Below are 13599 nucleotides of genomic sequence, written 5' to 3'. Positions count from 1 at the left end.
GGGTCTGGTCAAGTGGGATTTGTGGTGGACAAAGTGGCGCTGGGGCAAGTTTTCTCCGAGCACTTCGGTTTCCCCTGCCAATCTTCATTCCACCAAATTCTCCATCATCATAATCACCTGGGGCAGACTACAACAGGCCAATCAGTGGCCGCCGTGCTGAGTGGACCCAGTTGGACTCCACCCCCCACTAAGCGAAAGTTTTTAGTATGGCAATTTTCCATTAATAAAGAAAATACATATTATCCACTGCAGTCAAGTAAAGGTAATATTTTCCTGTGATTGATTAATTTAGAGTCCCTACATGACAACGTATATTCATCATCCTTGAACATCTCAGATATTAAAAAAAAATCCTCGCCTATTCTGGAACCAGATTGAGTCCGCCTTGGTCCTTGAGCTGAGCTAGATGAAGAAGCTGTTCAACACCCTAACACCCTCAGTCAACACCCAAACTTCATTTTTATAAGACATGATTCTATTACTTTCCACGTCTAGATATACGAAGCTTTCTCCTGCCTTCTCCTTTTTTGACTATAATTTTGGAAACATTTCGCTTCTCGTCATGTAGTGGAAATTACACAACGAAAGTTTATTAAATCCAGCAGGAGCTTAACATATCGCCTATTAATTTTATGTGCACAAAAAGTTTTAAAAATACGGGTATAAATAAATCATAACTTTACAGGCAATTCTGATAGACGAAGACAAGTAGGACTCGAAGTCATGTACCACTAATAAAACCGCCGGAACCTATGTAGTATGCTATGCAGTATTCCTTAATCATGATTAATAGCCGCCACTATAGTGACGCGGTCCGTAATTTATAGAGAGCTTCAGTAATCCGAGTAGTTGCCTGCAGAAGCTTGTAGGTTCGGGCTGTGTTTTTTTTTTTTGAGGAGGGGGGGAGTGAGACAGTCCACTTGGTAAGTCAGCCACTAATTGACCTATTGTACCAGCCCCTGATGATCGATCATGAATGTGGAGCATTCGGTGGAATGAGAATTGGCAGAGGAAACCGAAGTATTCGGAGAAAACCTGCCCCAGCGCCAATTTGTCCACCACAAATCCCACATGACATTACCTAGGCTCGAATCTGGGCCACCGCTGTGGGAAGAAGGCGACTAACCGCCTGAGCTATGGCATGGCCCTAGGTTCAGATTAGTTGCTACAAAATGAATCTGAGGGCTATTTTTTTTAATTCGCTAGTGGGGGGTGGAGTCCAGCTGGGTCCACTCGGAACGGCGGCCACTGATTGGCCTATTGTATCTGCCCCGGATTATTATGATGATGGAGAATTTGGTGGAATGAAGATTGGCAGGGGAAACCGATGTACTCGGAGAAAACATGTCATAGCGACACTTAGTCCACCACAAATCCCACTTGACCAGAGCCGGGATCGAACCCGGGCCGCCGCGGTGGGAAGCCAGCGACTAGCCGCTTGAGCTATGACGCTGCCTCTCTAAGGGCTAGCACAGCGGAAACTTCAGCAGTTTGAATCACCGTCAGTAATTATACTTCCTCGCGAAGTTTTTTCGTTTCCCCCATTTTCTCGGCTTGGTGCCTTAAACCACAAAAGAACCGTCGACTGTGGTCTTTATTCCGACTCAGCTTGCATTAATGTCGTGTCCTGTACCGGTGTGCCTACAGGTATGATCTCTGATCATTACTCTACCAATTAGGGCGAAGAGAGCACCTAGCAGGCACGGTTTCCATTTTGTTGTACTCACAGCTTAAAGGAACCAAGATGGCTCTGTTGGCGGTAAGAGCAAGGACAAGACTGGGCCGCGCCATAGCTCAAGCGGTTAGTCGCTGGCTTCGACCGCGGCGGCCCGGGTTCGATACCGGGTCTGTTCAAGTGGGATTTGTGGTGGACAAAGTGGCCCTGGAGCGAGTTTTCTCCGAGTACTTCGGTTTTCCCTGCCAATCTTCATTCCACCANAAAAAAAAAAGGACAAGACACGTAGAGAAATCCGTAGGCTTCTAAATTGAATTCTGTTGTGAAGACTGACTTCTGGGCTATGACCCCGTGTGGTCTGGTAGATCGTTACCAACGTTTGAAAGGAACATAAGTTTCTACAAAATAAAATGGAGGCAGTGGACTCGTCTTAAACTTTGTTACGGATTTACCAGACTACACGGCATTACATTTCATAATCACTGTCAAGGGACTATCAAATTTCCTATTAATGTAAATAAGACCTAAAAGTTTGTGACGATGGTACATTAATGCAATTATTATGCTTCTGGATATTATCCATCGTCCTGTTTTATCTAAAAATAAACAGGACGGTTTTTAGATGAAGACAAGACGACGAATAACGTCCGAAGACATGATATTTTTACTTATATTAGTGTGATTTACGGGTATTAATCACCATTAGCTGTTCATATCGTGAATGATATCTAATCCATATCTGTCTCCTTAAATTCTTTTAAATGTGAATGAAATTCCTACTAAAACCAGAGAGAATATAAATAAAATCTTGCAAACGGAAAGCTTAAACATGAAATGTCATATCGTGTAAGTTAAGCCATTCTAATACTAGCATTGCCCTCTGCTGAGACAAATCTTCAGCTCCACTGACTGGTTAACAGCTACCATAAGCTCTCAAGCGCATTAAAAAATTTCGTCTGCTACAAGACTGCATCTAGTAGATAGGGCACGCGGGGAAGTGTGTGTGCGTGCTTGTGTGTTTGCTCGATACCGAGCGCTGCGCCGGAGCGAAAATGGGAATATCATTAAAAACTTAACTGAATTCTAAGATCATTACCAGCGAAAATCTGCTATGGTTTTCTAAATGCCAGGGTTAGGAGAACTGAAGGTAGCAGATTTTATGTGTGCAGCGGGGAAATAGAGGCAATGTAGCAAACAAAAGGTTAATTTCACATGTTTAATGATGATGTGGTACATGCTGTATCTGTTGGCAACAGTGGAAAGGGCAGCCATCTGCTGTAATAGGAAACAATAAAATGGCGGAGCAGTTTACGGTGACTGTGGAGAGTCTGACGTCAATTAATGACAGAGTGAAAGAAAGAAATACAACACAGTTCAAATAATTCTACAGAGCTATGTGCCGATCTCCAAACATAGAAAAGGACTGCGGGAGACAGTCGCAGTCCCAGAAAAGTAGTACCACACAAAAATAAGCTTCTTGTCACGTTTTGAAAGAGAAAACTGCTTTTAACAATAACAATTGGGGCCGCATACAGCAGCTTTGCTATAAATGTTACTTTGTTTCTTAGTGTATCTGGATCTATACGCACGGAACTAACTTCTGAGAGCCACCCCAATTATACTGCAGCTCTAGTGGTATCATTCTACGTCCTGGCTGTCGCAAACATATTCTGTGTACTGACTTGCAGAGTAACGCAGCGGTGTCTACGAAGAACGTGGTCTTCTCGGATATATTACCGTGTAGTTCGGAGGGAACCAGACGCTTCGGAACAATATAACTAAATTTCAGGAGCATATTCTTATATCCTGATAATAGACACGATATGTTCCTCCGAAGCGTCAGAACTTCTCCTACCACACGTCGTTACAAGCAAGAAAACAGCACCCTTCATATTTTCTATAAGCGGCAGAATTCGCTCAACGTAGGTTATGAAGAGTTCTATATTTTGGGATATAACGCCGTGTTGTCCGTTGAAAATCAACCGACGTTGCGGGAGTAAAATACACGCCTCCATAATTAGGATCGAAGAAAAAGCCAAGCAAGAAACCAGCATGAAAGCAGGTGACAAACAGAGAACTCCAAATTCTGCAAGGTAGGTTTTGCTGTCAACTCAGCCTCTGTAGTAATGTGGGTTGTTTCACCGTGTGAGGGAAAGTCCCACATTTCTAGGTGCTCACCCTATCATCTTGTTCCATATAATACTGTTCGGCAACATTTACAGGCGACCCTATCATGGGGCTAACACGCTAACTCTGCGGGTGGTGGTTGCTTATGAGACAAGTGTTCATGGCACTGCGCCATCAGTGACTGGATTTTCTTCTTTGGCTTACTAGTTCAGTCATACTGAGAACTTTCATAAACGTCGAAGTAGGTAAACATGGCGAGAGATACTGCAAGTAAATAGACATTATTCAAATGTGTATATTCCTCGAAATTTTTCATATTCCACTGAATTTAGCACGCAATTACTTTAAAAACCATTCGACTGTTTGAAATTTAATTACACGACTCATGTCACACTGTAGTCTTCATGGCGTAGTGCTCAATTAGTTAAGCACAGAGACAGCCTTACTTTTCACACACAGTAATTAAAAAAAAAAGTAAAATAGAGGTGTCCTTGTAACAGGCCGTGAAGGCCCATAGGGTTGTGAGACATTGAGGTTCCCACATTTTTTAGACAATCGGCACACAGATGGCGGCAAGTTTGTCAGCCCTACGCGCCGGCCGCCCTTTACCCCCAAGAATATTCTTGGTACTCATTTCTGTTAGAGGCTTAGTCGACCCCGGGCCATAGTGCGGCTGGAAGGATTAGTTCAATTGAAAAAATCCAATGACTTCATCGAGACTTGATCCCGCGACCTTCCGGCTTGTAGCGTAGTGCCTCAACCAACTACGCTAACGCGTGCCCCCTTATCACACAGTGTATTCATAAAATTATTTTCTTTCTCTTTCCGTAGGATACGCACAGTATAGGGGAATGTTACAGTAAAAGTCATAGACCTCACAAGCCGAAACCTTGAGAGTGGAGTCCATCTACTTTCACTGTTGAAACAAAAATACAACTTACTGAGGAATGGCTAAGCAAGGCCCAAGGTAGTAGATACTCTACGGTCACCACTGGCAAATATCTCAGTCTACTCGCCCATCTATCTTTACATACAATTTATTAAGTCTCGGACCCTTAAGCTTTTATCGAGCAATGTACAGACCCTATCAATCATCTTCATTCTAAAATAAACGAGTTTTCCTCTGCTCTATTAAGCGTCACACCACGAAAACTTGTGGGTGCTTTCGGTAGATCCCTGCATAATAAATCTCTGTACCAAACCGTTTAATGGAGCTTCAGGTGCCGATTGCTTTGACCCTGAGGCAAGCATCCCCGGATGCAGTTTGCATGCTGTGTACAAAACAGAAATTCATTTCTCCTGCAGGAATCCTGATTTCTCGGCCGTCCAACCAGTAGCTTAGTTATATTGCACTCTAGGGCCTCGCCATGACTCAAGCGGTTAGTCTGGCTTCCCACCGCAGAGGCCCGGGTTCGATCACGGGTCTCGTCAAGTGGGATCTGTGGTGGACAAAGTGGCGCTATGGTAGGTTTTCTCCGAGTACTTCGGTTTCCCCTGACAATCTTCATTCCACCAATTGCTCCACAATCACCCTCATCTATCATCTGGGGCTGGTACAGTAGGCCAGAAGTGGCCGCAGTACAAGGGAGTTAGTCCCACCCCACTAGCATTAATAAAAAAAATATTGCACTCTTGTATCTTTTTCTTAAATCGAACTTCAAACTTTCAACTTCATTCAATTATTGGGCGTTGGGTGCGAACGAATGAATTCGCCGAACAGTTATTCGTACAGACTCTCGAAACCAAATTTCATGAAAGTATATTTCATCGCCTCATAGATAAAACGGGCCCATACGCTAAACAAACGGACATTTTCTGCATCCTCCACTTCAACAAAGCACAAAATCTTACGTCCCCCCCACTCATATGCAACCGCCAGGACAAAAATTTGTCGCATTTTAGCCTTGGCCCCACTCATTCTACCTCTACGGAGTGGCCCGGTAACTATAAATACAAGGCCGATTGGGCTGGACATACAGAAGAAAAAAAAAATCCTAAGCTTTCCTACCTACTTATAATTGAACCGCGGTCGTCCAACTTATATTCAATGACTTTATAGCCTAGCCTTTCACGACACTTCTTCACAAGTCTCTTTAAAACCAAAACACAAAGTAATATCCAGAATAGGCTCCAGCATTCTGAATTGTTACTTGAAAAACTAAAGTTTTTATGTCCTTTTCTTGAAACATACAATTAAAAATAATCGTGTTAGGTCCGAGTTTCCCACGGCTGTGACTGTTAAGGGTACCGTCTTCTTGGATATGAAACCGTGTTGTTTCGCGGGAATGGAGCATCTCTATCTCCTCTTCTAGCCTGAGAATAGAGACGGCACGTTCAAACTTATCTTTGATACCTATCTACCAAACCACATGGTGTCCCCCCCCCCCTAGAAATAATCCTGTTTTCGAATGATACGGCAGCAAAATGTGCTGTATACCAGACAGTAAGTAGACTTGCGAGGATTTGAAATTTACGGATAAATTCCAACCTCTCGGGAGACTAAAGTTGCAGGCTTTGCTGAACGTCAGGGGTTCTAACAACTCCAGTCCCCCGAAAATGCTAAAACATAAGACTCCAATTTGGACTTTGCCTTCCACCCGCAAAGCATGTGACACTGCATATGGCAAGGATGGGGAATCTAGTTTGCACTAAGGACATTAATCCATTAATTCAAGCGCATAATTCAGTAGTAAGAGGGCTGAAAGCCCATCAGATACGCCGCGAGGGGGATTTGTCATCACTAGTCTTTCTTACACGCAGATAGCTTTGCACTGCAATGCCCTTATTTGTGTAGCTGCCTACACGAAGTACTGTTTACCAGATTGTGTTGTAAGGTATAAAAGCTTTAGCGTTGTGGAAAAGCTATCTTCATTTTCAACTCTCCAAAATTCATTCATAAAAACAATTATTAAGAATCCGAGAAACAAACTGTAAATTAATTTATTATTATTACTAATATATGGATATATGATGCAATGATGGCTAGACTCCGAAATATGGTTAATGTTCAGATTAACTGGATAATGTAAATAATAATCAGGCCCTTTACGTCATGTCCACGAATAACAATAAACATAGAGGCTGTGGCTTTTCATGTAATACTATCATTATACAGCAGAACCTTGATGCTGATCATTCTGAGCCCTTATTTATTTGGATGATTATAGATGAACGTGAAATTTATTTCTAATTAATTCTCGGTAATTTAAATTTCAAAAGTCTTATGTTTCGATATATTTGGAAATGTATCGTGATCTATAATATCGTATTTCATCGTCTGGGACGTGCAATACGGTGTTTATGTTGAAAATTTCTAGATTCTGGCAGAAACAAGAAGTCCGGAGTTATGACATTTACGATCAGTCATAAATTTAGCTCGGGTACAGGGAACCGGACGCGCCTAAAAGGACAGGTCAGAGCTTGTTACAATTGCCTGTGAATGAGGGCCAGTATGATTGGGTTGCCTCGTTCAAGCTTCCTACGGAAGATGGGATGAAAATGTATATGTCAACACCATCTTTCGAATTCCCGGCGTGGGGGTGCAAGCCATTCCACAAAAGGAGAGACTTTCACAATATTCCGAACTGAACGGACGTGACCCTTGCACGCTCCGAGACATAGCTTGTCGATAGTGTAACGCTGTAACTTAAAGCTAAGAATACATTAATTTAACAGTGTGGTGAATTAGCAGGTGAATAAACGTCAATTGGCTCAACTCTCAGAAAAACGCTTTCTTCGGCATCGCTACCCTGAGACTCATGCAAACCGACCCAGCTAGTTTCCCGTACCTATACCGATCTTCCTTAGTTTGATCTGTGAGGACAACTTCCAGTAGCCATCATACACTGTCCTAAGGTAGAAACAGGTGTAGCAGGGATAGCACCATTCCGACTGCGCCGATACAAACAAAGGCGGGTTTGAAAAGAGCGGTGTTAACCTTTACTAACAAGGACGGCTGAATTTTATTTTGGGCATGTCTTAGCTAACTTTTGCGGATAGAGGGTGTCGCGTGGTTAGCGCAACGAATCCCTACGGCCGTTAATTTCGGTTTTCTAGACCGGAGCCGCTATTTCCTTGAAATAACTCCTCAGTTATCCTCATGAGGCTGAGTGGACCCCGTTCCAGACCCACTACTTCTCAGAAAATCTGGTAGCGCTGGGAATCGAATCCGGACCTCTGGATCTGTAGCCAGGAACTCTGACCACTAGACCACAGAGGCGGTCCTAACTTCGCCGACAAGCGGAGGTTGCTCGGTCGGTATAGTTCGCTTGCGCACTCAAGCCACGGAGTTTATGTCTCAGCTAACAGAATCGTTACGTTTGGTTATGATGATGTCATTACATTAAAATAAATAAACTACATGTTTTAAATCATGGAAATGCCCCTAACTATATCAGTAATATCGTTCCTGTAGGATACAGACACATCCGTACGGCTTAAGTCAATATGATTCAGATAAAACCAGAATCCCGTGTATCTGAAAGCTCTTATCGAACTTTAAACCTTAAGTTCGCTGGTATTGCTCTTACCGTCATGTACATATACATACACATATATACATATACATAGTATATATTAATGAAAATAAAATAAATATTGCGGCAGAATAGGGTAAAATTAAACAACAGAATAGACTAAAATTGAACAGAATAGATCAGGACAAAATAAAATAGAACGGGATGGAAGAGGCTAGAATAAAACAGGATAAACTAGAGGCCATAAAAAAATAAAATGTAACCGATCGGAACAGAATGAAAGAGAAAAGTAAAATATAAAAAAAAACTTTAAAAACTAAAAAAAAAGTCGGTGTCATCATGTGTAGTGTCTGAAGCCAAGCAAAGATATTTAAAGTATTTTTAATATGCCGGAGTTAAGTGATGAAAGCTAAAAAGTAAAAGTAAAGTTATCCCTGTACCAGGCCGTTAAGGCCCATAGGGTTCTGAAACGTTAAGGGTCCCACATTATCTAGACAATCGGCTCAAAGATGGCGGTAAGGTTGTCAGCCTTACGCGCCGGCCGTGCTTTACTCCCCAGGAAAATTAGTCATTTAATTCCTGGTACTCATTTCTGTTAGAGGCTGAGTGAACCCCATGGTCTAGTGCGGCCGGAAGGATTAGGTCAATTGAAAAAAATCCAATGACCTCATTGGGACTTGAACCCGCGACCTTCCGGCTTGTAGCATAGTACCTTAACCACTATGCTACCGCGTACCCCCGAGTGATGAAGGCTAACCCTCCACATAATATTATTCTTAGTAATGAAAAATAACCCAGTTCCTCCTTCGGAACCTTATGGCTGAATTTCCGAGTCGAGCCCTAATTGAACTTAACATCGATACCGTAGACACCAAATGACCGATTTTTGTGAGCCTGTGTATGGAGATACCATCCTACATCTAAATCTGGAAAATATTAAATTGAAATTGCGAACTGGCCACGTTATATAAATATTGTGCTTAATTAACAAAATAAATTCTATAAAATATTTAATTTCTTATTCTACACTAATTTTATTCAGATGAAGCCTAGTGTCCCGAATATTTGTGTGGTGATGAAGACAACATTTATTCAAATATCGTTCGAATAAACGTACAAAATAATATCGTAGGAGCTGAACGAAATATTTTGACTGATCATTTGTAGACGTGACCTGCGCATTTGTCTGGTGGCATGCTACTTGTAGTACGCGATATGCCTGTCTATTCTTAGACTCAACTACATACACACCAAAATGACAGGTTTTTATTGACTATTTTTCGTATAATTCAATATTCACGTCGTGAAAGTAGAAATCACCTAACCTTTCTCCTTCTAATTTGGCAGATGAAGCAACTTTGTCCAGTGCCGTTGCTTGTTATGCGTTACCAACGCGAAGCAGAGTCTAATGTGTAGGTGCTTGGTCACTAGTTTAATCACAGTTGATGTTGTGTGTGTTATCACAGTTTGAACCACTCGAGAGTAGATGCTACGTTTCATTTTCCCCTAATCTAATAGATTGCGGTTCAGCAGGAAACAACTACACAGCTCTGAGGGTCTGTGTTTCATTACAACTAATGACGTGGGAATTCCACTGTGCTTGGTACAAAGAAAATCGTTCAGGTATTAATTTCAATAATGACCTGCCTCTAAGGAAAACTTGGTGAATTAAATTAGAATCATAAAAACAAGACGTTGTGAGAACAAGACACTCTCCTTAATATTGTGGCATATTTGCTGAGGGCAGGAAGTGTTAACCCACCAGAGACAGCTGTTTTTAGAGATTCGCTCAGCAAACACGATCGTTGCTAGGAAAAATATGTAACACACAGCAATGAAATAACTAGGAAGCAGTGTTCTCTATGCCATCCGTGCTGTAACTACGTGATGCAAATCTACAGAAGGAGCAGTTGCGATTACGTGAGTGTCTTAAGGCGGCAGTCAGAAGAGTAGGAGGTAGTTGTGGGACAGTCGCCAGCCGGTAAGAACGTGAACGGGGAAGCAAATGACACTGTTCAGATCCGTCACCAGGCAACGACTGGTGAAGACACAGCAGACTGAAAAGACTTAGCATGTGTTGTAATTGAACTGTAGATTGTGTGAATTAGCGATAGCGCTATGGCTACTTGTTTTAACGACTTCTAAGTGATTAACAAATCAAATTACCAATACAAATCCAGTCTATGGTCACTCAAAAACGTGACACTTTGCTTCAATTTGTATGGTAAGATTGAAGGAATTACCAGTAGGCTGACACACTATTACTGCATTATAAGTCAGACATAATTTCGAAGAGTCGTACCTTCTCCATGTTTGTGTTAACATTCTGAAACTCTTACTTCATTAAAATAACATACTATTAAAACCTGTAATATAATTAGAATGATCAAGTCAAGGAGGCTCAGGTAGGCAGGGCATTACCACGAATGGGGGAGACGAAGAATGCGTATAGGACATTGATGGGAAAGCCAGGAGGAGAGAGACCACTTGGAAGAACAAGGCGAAGGTGGGTGGACAATATTAAAATGGATCTCAGAAAGATAGGATCGGATGGTATCGATTGGATTGATCTGGCTCAGGATAGGAACCAGTGGAGGGCTCTTGTGAACACGGTAATGAACCTTCGGGTTCCATAAAATGCTGGGAAATTCTTGAGTGTCTGCACAATTGGCGGCTCATCCAGAGGGGCTCAGCTCCATGAGTAAGTAAGTAAGAAAGTCCTACCTCACATAAAATAAACTGCTTCGGTAAGTAATGACAATTTATTCTGAGAATCATAAGAAACACATAAATATATTCTGTGGGGGGAAAATACAGAATGTTTCTATTGTTACGGAAGGTAGCGTGTGGAGTAACACCCTGTTTGGCCGCGCCATAGCTCAAGCTGTTAGTTGCTGGCTTCCCACCGCGGCGGCCCCGGTTCGATCCCGAGTCTGGTCAAGTGGGATTTGTGGTGGACAAAGTGGCGCTGGGGCAGGTTTTTTCCGAGTACTTCAGTTTCCCCTACCAATCTGCATTCCACCAATTGCTCCACAATCACCCTCACCTATCATCTGGGGCTGGTACAAGAGGCCAGAAGTGGTCGCAGTACAAGGGACTTAGTCCCACCCCACTAGCAATAAAAAAATACCAGAGCGATGGGTACGTTTACGATCTACCTCAAAGAAAATTTACAAGAGCCTAGCTAATGAACTCATCAGTTACTGTCATTAAACAGAAATTCAGATACAGAATTTCTCACAGCCGCAATATTGGCACTTTTACCGGAAGTGTAATAAAGAGTAGGTAGGCTGGGTGGGTGGCCTCTAGGGCCGTAATATGCACACAAACTTTCATAAAGGGAAAGCAGGGGACCAGACACTAATACCACAATCCTATGGCTCCTTACAATATCGTTACGTGTATCTGTGCCTACAGACGGGGTTTGGATTGGTGAAGAGATTTATTGAACACTTACAGGTCGTAACTACAAATAACTATAACGCTATTGCTGATTTTCACACTACAAATTCCACACTAAGCTTTCTCAGCCTACTTTCACTAGTTTATACTAGTAACAGCTCTCAACAATGGCTATTTCTCTGCTGCGTGTATACGGGCCATTACCTAGCAACGGCTCTTTCTCTGCCTCCACAATTCTTGCTTTGAATAAATACGCCACATTATAGAGAAAGTAGGTTGAAGAAGTGTTCTAATATGTAAGTATTGATAATCTCGGGATTAACAGTATTATATGGGGAGTAAAAGAAATGTTCCAGGCATTCCTGCGAGGCAAGTAAGATCAAATAGACTAAGGGTGTTTGGGAACAGGGTGTTGAGAATATTTGGACCGAAGAGAGATGAAGTGACGGGAGGTTGGAGAAAACTGCATAATGAGGAGCTTCATAACTTGTACTCTTCTCCAAGTATAATTAGAATGATTAAGTCAAGGAGGATGAGATGGGCACTGAATGTAGCACGAATGTGAGGATAAGAATACATATAGAATATTGGTGGGAAAGTTCCATTCGAAGCGCAGGATTGCTGAGGGGATAACCAAAAGGGGAAGCACAACAGATCACTGTGGTCGCGGTGCAAGGGCCAAGAGGGACCACCCCTTGTACATTCATTCATTCATTCATTCATTCATTCATTCATTCATTCATTCAAGTCAAGGAAGATGAGGTGGGCAGGGTATGTAACACGAATTGGAGAGAAAAGGAATTGTGGGAAACCCAGAAGGAAAGAGACTTCTGGGAAGACCAAGGCGTAGGTGGGTGGACAATAATAAAAAGGATCTTAGAGAGATAGGATGGGATGGTATAGATTGGACTGATCTGGCTCAGGATAAGGACCAGTGTAGGGCGCTTGTGAACACGGTAATGAACCTTCGGGTTCCATAAAATGCTGGGAAATTCTGCAGTAACTGCAGATTTGGCTTCTCCTCAAGAAGGGCTCAGCTCCATAAGTAGGTATAATTGCATGTCATGCCACCTAATTTGTAGCTATAGTGTATCAAATATTCATAACGTGATCATAAATAATACATAATATCCTTTTATACGAATAATTTCATTATTTCAGTCTTTACTAAAAAATTAAATTATAAAATTGCCTTAACGTGAGATTTGATTGAACCTAAACCACTTAACTGTTTAGGATATCTGTTTCTGTGGCTGTTCAGTCGTTTTGTAGCGCCTAAACCAATTTTTCTGTTTCTTACTTCAACACACAGTCGTTAGGACTCCTTGGACGGGGTTCAGCCTGTCGCAAGGCCGCTACCTACACACAGGACAACACAAAACAGAATAAACGCACACAGACATCCATGACCTGAGTGGGAATCGAATCCACGATCCCAGCGTTCGAGCGAGCGGAGGGAGTTCATGCCTTGGACCCCGCGGTCACTGTGACCGGCGGAAGGTACCTCTAATGACACTAAATCACAGCTGCTTCGTGGTGAGTTCCCTCTCGAGCTTCACTCACAGTCACCTCCCATTCAATGCTAGGTGAAGCAGATAGCAAATTCCGTTGTAGAAAGTAAGAACAAACCTTCTAATTTAAAGTTTCATTCAAGGTTCTATGGCAGTGAAAAGTAATATGTTCTATGATATGACGCGGTGTAGCTTGGTACAAGTTTTCTTTATGGTACCCATGTTATCAACCAGTAGATTCACACCATTAACGTAGACTAGAAGCTGATGTGCCTCATTTACTTTCATTCTCAGCTGGTTTTCCTGTGCCTCTTCATCTATTAACTCTATCAAGTATTAGTAATGAAAACTCGAGTATCATCTGTGCGGGATTCGAATATGCGCTCCCAGTTTCCGAGCTTACAATGTG

General features: G+C 42.3%; 1 protein-coding gene across 1 annotated transcript in view; it reads left to right on the top strand.

Moving 5' to 3' along the window:
* The window catches only part of LOC111869052 (neuropeptide CCHamide-1 receptor), a 296679-nt gene that overhangs the window by 232234 nt on the left and 50846 nt on the right, over nt 1–13599 (top strand). The gene's annotated exons all lie outside the window — the stretch shown is intronic.

This window comes from Cryptotermes secundus, unplaced genomic scaffold, assembly GCF_002891405.2.
Source record: "Cryptotermes secundus unplaced genomic scaffold, Csec_1.0 scaffold70, whole genome shotgun sequence".
Taxonomy (NCBI): domain Eukaryota; kingdom Metazoa; phylum Arthropoda; class Insecta; order Blattodea; family Kalotermitidae; genus Cryptotermes; species Cryptotermes secundus.
This window is presented reverse-complemented; position numbering and strand designations above follow the sequence as displayed.